The sequence below is a fragment of the Callithrix jacchus genome, chromosome 4 (assembly GCF_049354715.1).
Source record: "Callithrix jacchus isolate 240 chromosome 4, calJac240_pri, whole genome shotgun sequence".
Lineage (NCBI taxonomy): Eukaryota > Metazoa > Chordata > Mammalia > Primates > Cebidae > Callithrix > Callithrix jacchus.
Genome location: NC_133505.1, coordinates 38,786,185 through 38,799,171, shown reverse-complemented (window position 1 = coordinate 38,799,171; position 12,987 = coordinate 38,786,185). Strand labels below are relative to the sequence as shown.

Sequence of the window (12,987 nt, the reverse complement as noted above, 5' to 3'; positions counted from 1 at the left end):
GAGCTTCTGAAAGAAGCATTACACATAGAAAGAAACAACCAGTATTAGCCTTTCTAAAAATATACCAAAAAGTAAAGAGCATCAACATAAAGAAGAATTTACATCAACGAATGGATAAAACAGCCGGTTAACATCAAATGGCAGTAATTCTAAATTTAAATAGACTAAATCCCCCAACCAAAAGATACAGCCAAAACCCAACGGTATGCTACAGCCAGACCCATTTCACATGCAAGGATACACAAAGACTCAAAACAAAGGGATGGAGAAAGATTTACCAACCAAATGGAGAGCATAAATAAATAAATAAATAAATAAATAAATAAATAAAAAGCAGAAGATGCAATTCTCGTATCTGATAAAATAGATTTTAAAGCAACAAAGATATAGTGGTAAAAGGATCAATGCAACAATAAGACCTAACGATCCTAACACCCAGATACATAGAGACTTAGACTCAATGAGACAGAAAATGAATAAGGATATCAAGGTCTCGAACACAGATCCAGAACAAGTAAACTCAATACATATTTATAGAGCTCTCCACTTTAAATACACAAAATATACATTCTTGTCAATACCACATCACACCTACTCATAGGTTTAAATGAAATATTGATTGGCCATTATTAATACCCATTTTTTTAGAATAAAGCAACATTTCTGTTCTCTCTCCCTCTTTTCTTCCTTTTTCTTCCTCTCCTTCATTCCTTTTTTTTCTTTCCTTCTCTCAAAAAAAATAAAAATAAAAAAAATAAACCAAAAAAAAAAAAAAGAAAAAAGATGAATGAAAGACATTCTAGGAAGATAAAAACTGTAAGAGAACTGTAAAAGCTTATCGAGCCCTTGGCTGGAGTTACACAAAGGTGCTACTCAGCTCTAAATTGGGATTAGCATGGTGGCTACTTCTTAAAGTTGATACAAGGCTTAAATGTGTTTTAATGCATCAAAAGCACCTGGAAAAGTGCCTGAGTATACTAAGTTCCAAAGTTTCTGTAAATAAGTAAAAATATATGAAAGTGATGCTAAATTCAAGGTCCTGATCCTCTACTCAGGAGGCTAAGTGGGAGGATCCCTTAAGCCCAGGAGTTCAAGGGTGCAGCAAGCTATGACGGTGCCACTGCACTCCAGCCTGGGTAACAGTGGGGCCCATGTCTAAAAAATTAATTAATTAGATGGCCAATTAGGAGCAGCTCAGGATTGCAGCTCCAGGTGAAAGCACAGAGGGTTAGTGGATGCGCATTTCCAGATGGATTTTTATTGCCCACAGACCAGGAGATTCCCAGGCAGAGGAGTCCCATGGGTTGCCAGCACGGCTGGTTTGGCCAGTACAGATGTTTTGGCCAGCGTGGCTGTTTTGGCTGGCGGAGCTGTTTTGGCTGACATGTCTGTTTTGCTGGAGCCCAAGGGCGGTGGTTCTCCGTACAAAATACACAGGTCTGGGCACTGTTTTAGCTGGAGATTGGAGCTATGGGAAGGCAGAGTCACCCATTCATCTGATTAAAAAGGGGACTGAAACAGGGAGCCAGGCCAGGAGATTCCTGGGCAAAAAAAAGTGCTACAAATCTCAGCACTGCTTTTCAGCCGGCACAGTGGGTCACCACCCGGGAAATCACACAGATCCTGGTGCCTTTTCAACAGGCAACTGGAACACCTGGGAGAGAGTCACCCATTCAAATAAAAAAAAGGCTCTGAGGCAGGGAGCCAAGTGATCAGGCTCAGCTGGTCCCACCCCCACAAAAAAACAGCAGTATGAAATGCTCTGGGTTGAGAGTTTCACAGGAAGCACAGCTGAACCTGGGAAGGTCCAGCTCTATGGGGGAGGGACATCTGCCATTAACGAGGCACTCCACCAGTACGGAGGTAGTCCACTATTGCCGAGGCAGCCCACCCTTGCTGAGGCAACTCACCATTACAGACAGAGTCCACCATTACAGAGGTGGACCACCATTGCCAAGGCAGTTCTAACTATGCCCCTATAAACAGGACTGCAGGGAAGTTCACACTGCAGCTGGGCAGAGCCCACAGCAGCTCAGCAAAGCCTCTGCAGGCAGACAGTGACTAGGCTGCCTCCTCGCTGGGCAGGACAGCCCTGAAAAAAAGATAGCAGCACAATGGAAACTCATAAATAAAGCCCTAAATCCCCGGGACAGAACACCTGGGCGAAAAAAGGGGTTTATGAGTTCTGCTGCAGCAGACTTAAACATACCTGCCCAGCAGCTCTAAATGAAAAACGGAGCTCACGACTTAGCACTTGAGCTCCTATAAAGGACGGACTGTCTCCTCAAGCAGTCCCCTGACCCCCATATGTCCAAAGAGTTACCTCATAAAGGAGAGCTCAGACTGACATATGGCAGGTATCCTTCTGGGACAAAGATAGCAGAAGAAGAAATTGGCAGCAACTCTTACTGTTCTGCAGCCACTGCAGGTGATCCCCAGGCAAGCAGGGCCTGGAGTGGACCTCAGCAGTCCTACAGCAGAGGGGCCAGACTGTTAGAAGGAAAATGAAGAAACAGAAAGAAATAACTTCATCATCAACAAACTGGACATCCACTCAGAGACCCAATCTGAAAGTCAACAACTACAAAGATGACAGGTGGATAAATCCACAAAGATGGGAAGAAACCAGCACAAAAAGGATGAAAACACCCGAAACCAGAACATCTCTCCTCCTACAAGGGATCACAACTCCTCACCAGCAAGGGAACAAGGCTGCATGGAGAATGAGTGTGATGAGTAGACAGAATCAGACTTCAGAAGGTGGTAAATAAGAAACTTCTGTGAGCTAAAAGAACATTTTCTAACCCAATGCAAAGAAACTAAGAAATGCTAATGGGAATAGACAACTTAGAGAGGAATATAAGTGAATTGATGGAGCTGAAAAACAGAGCACAAGAACTTCATGAAGCATGCACGAGTTTCAACAGCCGAATTGACCAAGCAGAAGAAAGGATATCAGAGGTCAAAGATCAACTCAATGAAATACAATGAGAAGGCAAGATTAGAGAAAAAAGGGTAAAAAACAATGCACAAGATCTCCAAGGAAATATTGGACTATATGAAAAGACCTAATCTACATTTGATAAGTGTACCTGAATGTGATGAAGAGAATAAATCCAAGCTGAAAAATACTCTTCAGGATATTATCCAGGAAAACTTCCCCAACCTAGCAAGGCAGGCCATATTCAAGTCCAGGAAATACAGAGAACACCACAAAGATATTCCTCAAGAAGAGCAACCCCAAAGCACATAATCATCAGATTCACCAGGGTTGAAATGAAGGAGAAAATGCTTAGGGCAGCCAGAGAGAAAGGTCGGGTCACCCACAAAGGGAAGCCCATCAGACTCACAGCAGATCTCTCAGCAGAAACCCTACAAGCCAGAAGAGAGTGGGGACCAATATTCAACATCGTCCAATAAAAGAACTTTCAACCCAGAATTTTATATCCAGCCAAACTAAGCTTCATAAGTGAAGGAAAAATAAGAACCTTTACAAACAAACAAGTACTCAGAGATTTCATCACCACCAGGCCTGCTTTACAAGAGCTCCTGAAAGAGGCATGAAACATTAGAAAGGAAGAACCAGTACAAGCCACTCCAAAAACATACCAAATGGTAGAGAGCATCAGCACAATGAAAAAATTTCATCAAGTAATTGGCAAAACAGCCAGCCAGCATCAAAATGGCAAGATCAAATTCACACATAACAATATGAAACCTAAATGTAAATGGGCTAAATGCCCCAATCAAAAGACACAGACTGGAAAATTGGAAAATTGGATAAAAAGCCAAAACCCATTGGTGTGCTGTAGCCAGGAAACCCATCTCACATGCAAGAATACAGAAAGGCTTAAAATAAAGGGATGGAGGAAGATTTACCAAGCAAATGGAGAGCAAAAAAAAGCAGGAGTTGCAATTCTCATCTCTGATAAAATAAACATTGAACCAACAAAGATAAAAAGAGACAAAGAAGGGCATTACATAATGGTAAAAGGATCAATGCAACAAGAAGAGCTAACGATCCTAAATATATAAGCACCCAATACAGGAGCACCCAGATACATGAGGCAAGTTCTTAATGACTTACAAAGAGACTTAGACTCCCACACAATACTAGTGGGAGACTTTAACACCCCATTGTCAATATTAGACAGATCAATGAGACAGAAAATTAACAATGATATCCAGGACTTGAACTCAGACCTGGACCAAGCAAACCTAATAGACATTCACAGAACTCTCCACCCCAAATCCACAGAATATACATCCTTCTCAGTACCACATTGCACCTACTCTAAAATTGACCACATAATTGAAAGGAAGTAAATCACCCCTCAGCAAATGCAAAAGAATGAAAATCATAACAAACAGTCTCTCAGACCACAGTGAAATTAAGTTAGAACTCAGAATTCAGAAATGAACTCAGAACTGCACAGCTTCATGGACACTGAACAACTGGCTCTTGAATGTTGACTTGATAAACAACGAAGTAAAGGCAGAAATAAAGATGTTCTTTGAAACCAATAGGAATGAAGACAAACCATACCAGAATCTCTGGGACACATTTAAAGCAGTCTCTACAGGAAAATATATAGCAATAAATGACCACATGAGAAGCAAGGAGAGATCTAAAATTGATACCCTATCATCAAAATTGAAAGAGCTAGAGGAGCAAGATAGAAAAAAACTCAAAACCTAGCAGAAGACAAGAAATAACTAAGATCAGAGCAGAACTGAAGGAGATAGAGACACAAAAAACCCTTCAAAGAATCAGTAAATCCAGGAGCTGGTTTTTCAAAAACATCAACAAAATAGAGCACTAGCCAGATTAATAAAAAAGAAAAGAGAGAATGATCAAATAGATGCAATAAATAATGATAAAGGGGAAATCACCATAGATTCCACAGAAATACAAACCATCATCAGAGATGATTACAAACAACTCTATGCACATAAACTAGTAAACCTGGAAGAAATGGATAAATTCCTGGACACTTGCCTCCTTACAAGCCTAAACCAGGAAGAAGTCGAAACCCTGAACAGACCAATAACAAGGTCTGAAGTTGAGGCAGCAATTAAGAGCCTACCACCCAAAAAAAGCCCAGGTCCAGATGGCTTCACAGCCAAATTCTACCAGACATACAAAGAGGAGCTGGTACCATTCCTTCTGAAACTCTTCCAAATAATCCAAAAAGAGGGAATCCTTCCCAAATCATTTTATGAGACCAACATCATCCTGATACCAAAACCCGGCGGAGACTCAACAAGAAAAGAAAACTTCAGGCCAATATCCATGATGAACATAGACGCAAAAATCTTCAATAAAATACTGGCAAGCCAATTGCAACAGCACATCAAAAAGCTTATTCATCATGATCAAGTAGGATTCATCCCGGGGATGCAAGGCTGGTTCAACATACGCAAGTCTATAAACATAATTTGCCACATAAACAGAACCAAAGACAAAAACCACATGATTATCTCAATTGATGCAGAGAAGGCCTTTGACAAAATTCGACAACGCTTTCTGCTAAAAACACTCAATAAGCTAGGTATAAATGGAATGTATCTCAAAATAATAAAAGCTATGTGCAACAAACCAACAGCCAATATCATACTGAATGGGCAAAAACTGGAAGCATTCCCTTTGAAATCTGGCACTAGACAAGGACTCCTTCTCTCACCACTCCTACTCAAAATAGTGTTGAAAGTTCTAGCCAGAGCAATCATACAAGAAAAGGAAATAAAGGGTATTCAAATAGGAAAGGAGAAAGTCAAATTGTCTCTATTTGCAGATGACATGATTGTATATCTAGAAGACCCCATCGTCTCAGGGCAAAATCTCCTGAAACTGATAAACAACTTCAGCAAAGTCTCAGGATACATCAAAGGTTTATAGAATTTCCTTTTAGTTTGTAATTTAGAAACAAGCTTGGCATTTACTTCTTGTTGATATTCTCTAAGTTTTATTGTACACAACAGCTTCTGTTGGATAAGATCTCAAGGCCAGGCACAGTGGCCTATAATCCCAGCACTTTGGGAGGCTGAGGCAGGCAGATCACCTGAGGTCAGGAGTTCAAGATCAGCCTGGCCAGCATGGTGAAACCCTGTCTCTACTAACAATAAAAAACTTAGCTGGGCATGGTGGCAGGTGCCTGTCATTCCAGCTATGCAGGAGGCTGAGGCAGGAGAGTTGCTTGAACCCGGGAGGCAGAGGTTGCAGGGAGCTGAGATAGTGTCATTGCACTCCAGCCTGGGCAACAAGAGCAAAACGTTGTCTCAAAAAACAAAAACAAACAAACAAAAAAACCCTCAAATAATCAGTTTAAGGTTGAACTGCTAACAGTGAGATTTGAAGTTAACATCATTGCATTAATTAATTAATTCTTTTTAAGAACATCAAAATGGTTTTATTTCCAGATAAACATCAGCACAGAAATAAAAAGGACTGACCTATGGAGTACAGAAAGTTTAGCTCAGATGCTTTTTGTAAGGTGGGGGAAAAGGGGTAAGCAAGGGATTTACTTTTTAAATTTCTTTTATTGCATTTTAGGTTTTGGGGTACATGTGAAGAACATGCAAGATTGTTGCACAGGTACACAAGTGGCAGTGTGATTTGCTGCCTTCCTCCCCTTCACCTATATCTGGCATTTCTCCCCATGCTATCTCTCCCCAACTCCCCACCCCCCACTGTCCATCCCCTTTTTCCCCCAACAGACCCCAGTGTGTGATGCTCCCCTCCCTGTGTCCATGTGTTCTCATTGTTCAACAACCATCTATGAGTGAGAACATGCGGTGTTTGATTTTCTGTTCCTGTGTCAGTTTGCTGACGATGATGGTTTCCAGGTTCATCCATGTCCCTACAAAGGACACGAACTCATCGTTTTTGATGGCTGCATAATATTCCATGGTGTATATGTGCCACATTTTCCCTGTCCAGTCTATCATCAGTGGGCATTTGGGTTGGTTCCAGGTCTTTGCTATTGTAAACAGTGCTGCAATGAACATTCGTATGCATGTGTCCTTATAGTAGAATGCTCTGCAAGAGCCATTGCTTGTTTCTCTATAGTCATAACACCTGCTCCAGGAACGGTTAATGCCAAGGGATAGACCTGCCAGGCGGCTCGCTGCACTTCAAAAACTGGGAGGGTAGTGCCTCTCAGTTATGTGGGCATCTGGGTAATGCGGGGAGGACAGTGGCAGGTCCATAAGGCCACCCTCAGGAACAACGTCCAGTCCAGTTCGCTTGGCAGGTAAGGCCACGCTGTGTACCCACAGACCCAAAAACTCCCAGAGGGTACAAAGTCCATCAGGGCCTGACCGTGGTGAGGCCACCTGTGCCACCACACCAAAGGTGCATGTTATGTTTGCACAGGTCGTGGCGGGTCCCTATCTCACAGTGGTGTTACCCTAATGTGTTCTATGCAGCGCAGCACCCAGGCTAGGGGTACTACATGTTCCCCAACTAGCCAGCCCCATCTGTCATAAGCACTATGAGCCAGCCAGGGGGCGGGTGTGCCTTGGGTCTTGCTGCTCCCTTTATCCAAAGCTTTGCCGTGTTGCATTCCAGGCACCATCACCAGGGCCAGCTGGTGAGTGACGTCAGGCTTCAGGCACAGGTGTACCCCCGACCACACACTGACCGGCCACAACAAGGTCTCCTAGGGGTGGAGGGGACGGGGCCTCAGCTGACCCCTCACGGGTGGGGAAGTACTAGCAACATTTTGCTCCAGGTGTCTCCTTCAGTCTAGATAATGACTGACTTCTGCTGGGACCAATCACAGAGGAAGGGAGGAGCTGGGGTTGGCGGCCTGAGATAGGAGGGGTGGGGCGACTTCCCTCCCATCCCGAGCCCTTCCTGGAGCTGACACCTGGACAGGTCCAGGGCCTGCACCTGCAGCTGCGCAGTGCCGCTGGACGGAGATTCCTCGGGGGACACTTTCAGTTCGCCTACCATAGGGGAGATTTCACGTCCCGAACCAGGACCTGCAGACCTGGTCAGCGGCACAAACCGCAGCTCAGAGGACGAATCTCACCTGGGAGAGGTTCTGGATTGCGGAAGCCACTAGGGAACCCCTAATGGGTCACTGCACTAGGTGGCTGCTCAGAAGCCTAGAGCTTTACAAGGAGACGCTGCTGCGGGCAGGTACTGGGGTCCTCAGGGCCTCACGCACCTCAGGACCTCCTGGAGCTGGAATTGTGTTCCCTGGAGGCGTCCCTATGGGAAGGAAGAGGGGCCAAACCCAGTACCACCCTCCTCCTCTTCCTCCTCCTCCTCCTTCTCTTCTCCCCTTCCCCCCTCTCCTTCTCCTTCTTCTTCCTTCATTTCTTCTTTTCTTTCTTCTATCTTCTTTCTTCTTGTGGTAGAGGATCCTGTCCAGGCTCCTGAGGCTCTCTTGAGGGCAGGTGGGGAGGGAGGACAGAGAAGGAGGGCAGGGGGGTAAATGGGAAAGAACAGCCCTTACCCTTGTCAACAGTGATGCCCTTGGGTCCATCTTCACCGAGGGCTCTTTAACCCGATTAGAAGATGAAACATCAGGAAACGGAAGCAGCAGACACAGTGAAGGAAAGCAGTCCAACAAACAACTTCTAGGTTCTAATATCAGACTGTAACAGATAGTATCTGAAGGCTGTAAAATGTGAGTGAAAATTAGAAGAGAAACAAAAATTTTAAAACTACAAAATAATATTATCATTAGAAGCTAAAGAATGGCTTTGCAGACAATGAGACACAGTTGTAGAAAGAGAGCATTAGAGATTAGGAAAATTGCTTAACCTGACCCTATTTTGAACTTTGAAAATTGTTCGTCAGGCACTGTGGCTCATGTCTGTAATCCAGGCACTTTGGGAGACCAGATCACTTGAGGTCAGGAGTTCGAGACCAGCCTGGCTGACATGCTGAAACCCTGCTTCTACTACAAATACAAAAAATTAGTGGGTGTGGTGGTGTGCACCTGTAATCCCAGCTACTCAGGAGCCTGAGGCAGGAGAATCACTTGAACCTGGAAGGTGGAGGTTGCAGCAAGCTGGGATTGTGCTTGGGCAACTCCAGTTTGGGCAACAAGCGTGCAACTCCAACACATACACACACACACACACACAGAAAAGAAAAAGAAAGAAAATTGGTGCTGCACCTCTCACAAGGAGGCTGATGAGATTCCCATTACACTTTCTCTGTCTATGAGAATCTACTGTCTGGCTCAGCCTCTGACTCTCCTCGGATCACAAGGAGGCTGATGAGATTCCCATTTCACTTTCTCTGTCTATGAGAATCTACTGTCTGGCTCAGCCTCTGACTCTCCTCAGATCACAAGGAGGCTGATGAGATTCCCATTACACTTTCTCTGTCTATGAGAATCTACTGTCTGGCTCAGCCTCTGACTCTCCTCGGAGCAGCCATCAGCACTTGTGACTCCTCACTGGGGTCCTAATGGAAAAGTCGCCTTGAGATGCTGGGCTTGGGGCTTCTACCTAGGAGAGATTATGCTGATGTGACTGTGGCAAGGGGAAGACCAGACCCCAAAATGCATAGCATGGGGGCCCCAGGCCTGGGGGATGGGACCTTCTAGAAGTGGGTGGCTGTGGCGGTGCTTTCTGGGGAGAAGCAGGTATCCCCATGCTGTGTGGAGCATGAGGGGCTGCTCAGGCCCCTTATACTGAGGTAGGTAAAGAGGGAGTGGGGTGGAAACCCCTTCACAGAACTGGCATAGTGGAAGCTGCTCTGGGCCCTGTGGCAGGGTCAGGATTTTGACCTGAAAGTCCAGGCCCCTTTCATTCCCTTCTCAGAAACACCTTCCAAGCTCATCCTAACCATCGTGGGAACAATTGCTGGCTTCCTGCTGCTTCCTGTTCTGGTTCTTTGAGTTGTGATGCACAAGAATTTCTCCTGTACGGAAGAGGCTGAAGAGCTGACTTTGCCCCATCTCACCTGTTGGGATCCCACTGTGAGTGGGAGACTTGCCCAGTCACTTCTCCCTGCTCCTGCTAGAGCTGGGGATGGTGAAGCCAATCAAGCCACATGCCCTGAGAGGGAACCAGGCAGACTGACAAGGAGGGCACTGCCTGTCAAGTGGCCAATGGCTCCAATCAGAAGAGGTGAAGGGTGAGAGAGGAGGCTGCTGGGAACCAGAAGCTTGGCAGCCAGGAAGGCTGAGAAAGTGCAGGCTGACAGTAGAGGCTGGAGGCTGGAGACCCTGGGGTCAGCTGTGCTGTTCCCTCTGAGCCCCAGTGTGCAGGGGAGGGTCTTTTACACCGGGGAGCTTCAGGCCTCATGACCATTTCGGGGCTTGGTATGCCCTGATCCTCCATGAGGATTCTAAACGTCGAGATCAGGTACCCAGGGCCCCTGGAATCTGATTCTTATATAACCTGAATTATCGTTAATAAAAATATTCTTCTATTTTGTTTATTTCCTACAAGATATAAAATATTACCAAACTGTTGTACATTATGAGCTAATATGTAGGTACCAGGCATATGTGAACAGATCCTCCTAGTTATTTATATTGGAGGAAGGTGGGGGTCCAGCCCCATTCACAGATGTGAACAGCAGGATAGCAATGTCAGGACCACGATACTGGGTGGCCCTAACCCTGAAGGAAAGACCTTCACTGCAAACAGACATTCAGGACGCTGATTTCAGGGTCCTCCGCTTTCTTTTCCTCCTGTTCTGGATTTAATGGTTTAATTTCCTCATCTCAGCTGGTAGCAATATAAACCAGGTATTTATGATGCTTGGGCCCCCCTCTACCATGGCACCTAAGAGGATCTTCTCTTCTTCTAAGAACGTCAGGAGGGTCTACTCTATAAAAACCAACAAGGAAGGGGTGGCAGGAGAAGCTCATCTCGAACTTCTGGAATAGAGGATGGAGCCATGGTCCTGTTCCTCACCGATCCCACGGTCCTGCCTCAAATACAGTCTCCTCCTGCAGGCTCTGCTGGGTCTTTTTTATCATTCTCCAGGTGGTGACAGGGTCCCTGACGCTGATGTGGTGTTCACAGCTTCCTGAAATGTGATCCTTGGGGCCCAATGTCAACAGGAGTTGACTGGGGAGCAGCTTTGTGCTGTAGGGGATCTCTGGATTTGAAGGTAGGGGATGGTGATGGGCTGCCCATAATGTACGGGGTGTTGAGGCTGAGAGTGGCTGAGCTGAATCTGGTCATTACCGTGTTCTCCACAGTTTGGAGCTGCCTTGTGCAGACCAGCAAGACACAGATTGTTCTCAGCTCCCTTGTCTCTGAATCCTGACTTTCTTCCCCCAGCTGTGCAGCTGATGAACTGTGCCTCCTCCCAAGCATAGCACAGGGAGGATGTAGGGAGAGGGACCCATTCCCCTGATGCCCCAGAACCCCTTCCACAGAGTCTCAATATCCAGGCCTGGGGTTCCCTTCTCTGGATCAACCTTCCTTTTCTGGAATGAAAGGGTTACAGTGTTTCCCTCCCAGATCTCCCCTGTGACTCACTCACTCTAAATAGCTGTCTTGCTCTGAGTTAGAATGAATGAGTCACAGGGGAGATCCGGGAGGGAATCCCAGATTTGTTCTCACAGTTTCTTTGAAACTGTGCTAACATGTTACAAACTATTAAGAGAACATGGAAGCTGGGTGCAATGGCTCATGCCTATAATCCCAACACTTTGGGAGACTGAGGTGGGTGAATCACCTGAGGTCAGGAGTTTGAGTCCAGCCTGGCTAACATGGCAAAAACCCATTCCTAAAAAATACAAAAATTAGCTGGTAGTGGTGGTGGGCACCTGTACCCAGCTACTCAGGGAACTGAGGTGAGAGAAGCACTTGAACCTAGGAGGCGGAGGTTGCAGTGAGCTGAGATTACACCATTGCACTCCAGCCTGGGTGACAAGAACAAAACTCTGTCTCAAAAAAAAAAAAAAAAAAAAATGGAGGTTGGGTTCTCTTTTTAGGATTCTGAGGATCTGCGGTACTGAGGCAGGGCCAGGTGGGGAGAGAAGGGTGGGTGGAGCGGCAGGTGCTGAGTGGTGTGCAGCCTTGCTCTCTGCTCCACAAAGTTCCTGCTGAGGTCATTCCTTGTCTATTTGTCTTGATCCCTCCTTGTCCTGTGATTTGTGCTTGGTCTTTAGTGGGGGGTGCTGCTCCAGGTCGGAGGCCTCACATATCTTAAGGCTGAGCCTTTCTCCAAGTCCAAGGAGGTCAAGGGCATGTACTGGCAGCTCTCCATCCCCCCTTGGCTCCATTTTGTGTGTGCCTGTATTTTCACATGTTGACCTCGTCCCTCTCATCAGAGACTTACAGGAATAGTATCCTGTAGGAGAGCTGTTATCATCCTGCTCTGGCCAGGCTCTGCCTCTCACTCTTGGGTTGTGTGTTCTGTTTCCTGTTTTCTAAAGACTTGGGGCAGCCTCTGCACTTGGGGCTTCTCAGACACCCCAAATTGATTGTTTCCACCTTTGCCTTCCTTCCTGCTCTGTTTCCAGAACATCTTATTTTCCCCCTTTATTGTAGTAAGTCAATTTTTTGAATTAACATTATGAATAGATGTGTTAGTGCAATGTCTTAAATACATTCTTGTCACTTCTCTTTTGTAGGAGCACCGTGTGGTCAGTCAGGGACGTGGCAGGAAAGAAATTACATCTTTTTCTTCCTTCTTTTTTTGAGATGGTGTTCCATTCTTGCTGCCCAGGCTGGAGTGCAATGGTGCAATCTCAGCTCACTGCAACCTCCGCCTCCTGGGTTCAAGTGATTCTCCTGCCTCAGCCTCCTGAGTAGCTGGGATTACAGGCATGCGCCACCACATCTGGCTAATTTTGTATATTTAGTAGAGATGGGGTTTCTCCATGTTGGTCAGGCTGTTCTTGAACTCCTGACCTTAGGTGATCCGCACACCTCAGCCTCCCAAAGTGATGGGATTGCAGGCATGAACCACCACTCCCCGCCCGAGATGTTACCTTTTACAGAGGTGCCAGCAAGGCTAAGAAAGTGACAAGGGGCACTGAAGCTCCCTGGGATGAC

The 12,987-nt window shown here is 45.8% G+C and overlaps 1 protein-coding gene across 1 annotated transcript in view; it reads right to left on the bottom strand.

The window, feature by feature from the left end:
* Positions 1 to 6,520: 6,520 nt before the first annotated feature.
* The window catches only part of LOC108590331 (putative uncharacterized protein C6orf52), a 231,302-nt gene continuing 224,835 nt past the window's right edge, over positions 6,521 to 12,987 (bottom strand). Inside the window, exon 8 of the mRNA XM_078368780.1 lies at positions 6,521 to 8,630. The gene's annotated coding sequence lies outside the window, so the exon portion shown is untranslated. The remainder of the gene's footprint in view (positions 8,631 to 12,987) is intronic.